Genomic DNA, 5,000 nt, shown 5'->3' with positions numbered 1-5,000 from the left:
GCGGCTGGCTCGGCGGGCGGCCCTCCGGTAGTGCCGCCGTCGATCGGCCGCCTCGGTCGGCAGGAGGGCCCCGAAGTCGCCTTCATTCTGACTTCCGAGTCGGGACTTAGATTACTTTCGACTCTTCAGCCAAGGTCTCGGATCGACGGCGGGACCTGCGGTTGTCCCTCCGAAAATGCCGCCGCTCGGCCGGCACGGCCCGCCGAATACGTCCCCTTACTGGCTCCCGCCTCGGGACTTTGTCAGAAATTCATTCGGGCAAGGTTTCCATTCGGCGGCCGGAGCACCGGTAGTCATACGGAAAATGCCGCCCCTCGGCCGGCATGGGCCTGCGAATAGGTCCCGCTGACAGACTTCCGCAATTGGGTATTTGTCCGAAAATCCATACCGGCAATCTTCGGAATCGTGCGGAAAAGCTGCCGCGTGGCCCGGGTTAACCAATTGGGGAGGCCGGTGCCATCTACCGAATACTTCAACAACTCGTGAAAACGGCCTCCCTATATATCTGCAGGAACCCCGCCAATGCCCCCGTACAGAAATTGCATGTGTCAAAGGGGCGGCCGAATCTGACCCCGGCGGCCGAGCCTCTGGAACTCCGGGTCGGCCTCGGCCGGCAAATCCGACCCCCATCCAGACTTCCGGAGCGGACTTGGTTAACGAATTGCCACCGGGCAAATGGTTAACCGACAGATCTTGGAGGCTCGTTACCCAAGCCATCCCCCGCCGGTGCGAAAAGTTAACAATCAGCGGGCGGGCAATTCGTGAACCGACCGGGACCGGGCAATTCGTTAACCATTCGGAACCGGGCAATTCGTTAACCAACCTTGTCCTGGCAATGAGTGCACCAACCCGGCCGGACAATTCGTTAACCAAGCTGGCTCTGGCAATTCGTTAACCAACCTGGCCGGGACAATTCGTTAACCAACCCGGCCGGACAATTCGTTAACCAAGCTGGCTCTGGCAATTCGTTAACCTACCCGGCCATGGCAATTCGTTAACCAACCTGACCCTGACAATTCGGTAACCAACCCTGTCCTGGCAATGAGTGCACCAGCCCGGCCGGACAATTCGGTAACCAACCAGACCCTGGCAATTCGTTAACCAACCAGGACGGGCAATTCGTCAACCAACCCTGTCCTGGCAATGAGTGCACCAACCCGGCCGGACAATTCGGTAACCAACCAGACCCTGGCAATTCGTTAACCAACCAGGACGGGCAATTCGTCAACCAACCCTGTCCTGGCAATGAGTGCACCAACCCGGCCGGACAATTCGGTAACCAACCAGACCCTGGCAATTCGTTAACCAACCTGACCCGGACAATTCGTTAACCAACCAGGACGGGCAATTCGTTAACCAACCAGGCCCGGACAATACTTTAACCACCCTGGTTTTCCAATTCGTGAACCAACTGGGAACGGACAATTCGGTAACCAACCCTGTCCTGGCAATGAGTGCACCAACCCGGCCGGACAATTCGTTAACCACCCTGTCCTTGCCAATTCGTGAACCAACTGGGAACGGACAATTCGTTAACCAACCCGGCCGGACAATTCGTTAACCAAGCTGGCTCTGGCAATTCGTTAACCTACCCGGCCATGGCAATTCGTTAACCAACCTGACCCTGACAATTCGTTAACCAGCCAGGACGGGCAATTCGTTAACCAACCTGGCCCGGACAATTCGTTAACCAGCCAGGACGGGCAATTCGTTAACCAACCTGGCCCGGACAATTCCTTAACCACCCTGGCCTTGCCAATTCGTGAACCAACTGGGAACGGACAATTCATTAAACAACCCTGTCCTGGCAATGAGTGCACCAACCCAGCCGGACAATTCGTTAACCAGTCTGACCCGGACAATTCGCTAACCAACCCTGCTCGGGCAAATCGTTAACCAAGCCCAACCCCGACAATTCGTTCACCAACCTTGCACGGTCAAGTCGTTAACCAAGCCCAAACCCGACAATTCGTTAACCAACCCATACGTGGCAATTCGCTAAACAACCCGGCTCGGGCAAATGGTTAACCAAGCCGGCCGGGCAAATCGGTAACCGGCCCGGCAGTCCCGACAATTCGACAATCAACCCGCTGAGGACAAACCCTTCGCCCTCAATAACAACTAGTTCTTGCCCCGCCGTCAAAATGTCCCGGCCGATGTTCATCAGAAACTCCTTGCTGGCCCATGGGCCCCCCTCCATACCTTAAGAGAGTCATAGTTACTCCCGCCGTTTACCCGCGCCGCACTGAATTTCGTCAAGTTGGGTCTGGCAAGCCGCTAACCCGGCCGGCCGGGCCTGACAACGCTCTAGAAACCCGGAACAGGCAGTTTCGTGAACCAACCGCGCACGCTCCTGACAATGCGTTAGCCAACCCTGCTCGGGCAAATCGTTAATCAAGCCCAACCCTGAAACTGCGTTAACCAACCCGGCCATGGCAATTCATTAACCAACCCGGCTCGGACAAATGGTTAACCAAGCCCAACCCTGACAATTCGGTAACCAACCCGGCTCGGGCAAATGGTTAACCAAGCCGGCCGGGCAAATCGCTAACCGGCCCGGCAGTCCCGACAATTCGACAATCAACCCGCTGAGGACAAACCCTTCGCCCTCAATAACAACTAGTTCTTGCCCCGCCGTCAAAATGTCCCGGCCGATGTTCATCAGAAACTCCTTGCTGGCCCATGGGCCCCCCTCCATACCTTAAGAGAGTCATAGTTACTCCCGCCGTTTACCCGCGCCGCACTGAATTTCGTCAAGTTGGGTCTGGCAAGCCGCTAACCCGGCCGGCCGGGCCTGACAACGCTCTAGAAACCCGGAACAGGCAGTTTCGTGAACCAACCGCGCACGCTCCTGACAATGCGTTAGCCAACCCTGCTCGGGCAAATCGTTAATCAAGCCCAACCCTGAAACTGCGTTAACCAACCCGGCCATGGCAATTCATTAACCAACCCGGCTCGGACAAATGGTTAACCAAGCCCAACCCTGACAATTCGTTAACCAACCCGGCCCGGGCAAATGGTTAACCAAGCCGGCCGGGCAAATCGGTAACCGGCCCGGCAGCCCCGACTATTCGACAATCAACCAGCTGAGGACAAACCCTTCACCCTCAATAACAACTACGTCTTGCCCCGCCGTCAAAATGTCCCGGCCGATGTTCATCAGAAACTCCTTGCTGGCCCATGGGGCCCCCCTCCTTACCTTAAGAGAGTCATAGTTACTCCCGCCGTTTACCCGCGCCGCACTGAATTTCGTCAAGTTGGGTCTGGCAAGCCGCTAACCCGGCCGGCCGGGCCTGACAACGCTCTAGAAACCCGGAACAGGCAGTTTCGTGAACCAACCGCGCACGCTCCTGACAATGCGTTAGCCAACCCTGCTCGGGCAAATCGTTAATCAAGCCCAACCCTGAAACTGCGTTAACCAACCCGGCCATGGCAATTCATTAACCAACCCGGCTCGGACAAATGGTTAACCAAGCCCAACCCTGACAATTCGGTAACCAACCCGGCTCGGGCAAATGGTTAACCAAGCCGGCCGGGCAAATCGCTAACCGGCCCGGCAGTCCCGACAATTCGACAATCAACCCGCTGAGGACAAACCCTTCGCCCTCAATAACAACTAGTTCTTGCCCCGCCGTCAAAATGTCCCGGCCGATGTTCATCAGAAACTCCTTGCTGGCCCATGGGCCCCCCTCCATACCTTAAGAGAGTCATAGTTACTCCCGCCGTTTACCCGCGCCGCACTGAATTTCGTCAAGTTGGGTCTGGCAAGCCGCTAACCCGGCCGGCCGGGCCTGACAACGCTCTAGAAACCCGGAACAGGCAGTTTCGTGAACCAACCGCGCACGCTCCTGACAATGCGTTAGCCAACCCTGCTCGGGCAAATCGTTAATCAAGCCCAACCCTGAAACTGCGTTAACCAACCCGGCCATGGCAATTCATTAACCAACCCGGCCCGGGCAAATGGTTAACCAAGCCCAACCCTGACAATTCGTTAACCAACCCGGCTCGGGCAAATGGTTAACCAAGCCGGCCGGGCAAATCGGTAACCGGCCCGGCAGTCCCGACAATTCGACAATCAACCAGCTGAGGACAAACCCTTCGCCCTGAATAACAACTAGTTCTTGCCCCGCCGTCAAAATGTCCCGGCCGATGTTCATCAGAAACTCCTTGCTGGCCCATGGGCCCCCCCTCCTTACCTTAAGAGAGTCATAGTTACTCCCGCCGTTTACCCGCGCCGCACTGAATTTCGTCAAGTTGGGTCTGGCAAGCCGCTAACCCGGCCGGCCGGGCCTGACAACGCTCTAGAAACCCGGAACAGGCAGTTTCGTGAACCAACCGCGCACGCTCCTGACAATGCGTTAGCCAACCCTGCTCGGGCAAATCGTTAATCAAGCCCAACCCTGAAACTGCGTTAACCAACCCGGCCATGGCAATTCATTAACCAACCCGGCCCGGGCAAATGGTTAACCAAGCCCAACCCTGACAATTCGTTAACCAACCCGGCTCGGGCAAATGGTTAACCAAGCCGGCCGGGCAAATCGGTAACCGGCCCGGCAGTCCCGACAATTCGACAATCAACCAGCTGAGGACAAACCCTTCGCCCTCAATAACAACTAGTTCTTGACCCGCCGTCAAAATGTCCCGGCCGATGTTCATCAGAAACTCCTTGCTGGCCCATGGGCCCCCCCTCCTTACCTTAAGAGAGTCATAGTTACTCCCGCCGTTTACCCGCGCCGCACTGAATTTCGTCAAGTTGGGTCTGGCAACCTGCTAACCCGGCCGGCCGGGCCTGACAACGCTCTAGAAACCCGGAACAGGCAGTTTCGTGAACCAACCGCGCACGCTCCTGACAATGCGTTCACCCACCCTGCTCGGGCAAATCGTTAACCAAGCCCAACCCTGACAATGCGTTAATCAACCCGGCCATGGCAATTCATTAACCAACCCGGCTCGGGCAAATGGTGAACCAAGCCCAACCCTGACAATTCGGTAACCAACCC

The sequence above is a fragment of the Mobula birostris genome, unplaced genomic scaffold (assembly GCF_030028105.1).
Source record: "Mobula birostris isolate sMobBir1 unplaced genomic scaffold, sMobBir1.hap1 scaffold_502, whole genome shotgun sequence".
NCBI classification, from domain to species: Eukaryota; Metazoa; Chordata; class Chondrichthyes; order Myliobatiformes; family Myliobatidae; genus Mobula; species Mobula birostris.
This window is presented reverse-complemented; position numbering follows the sequence as displayed.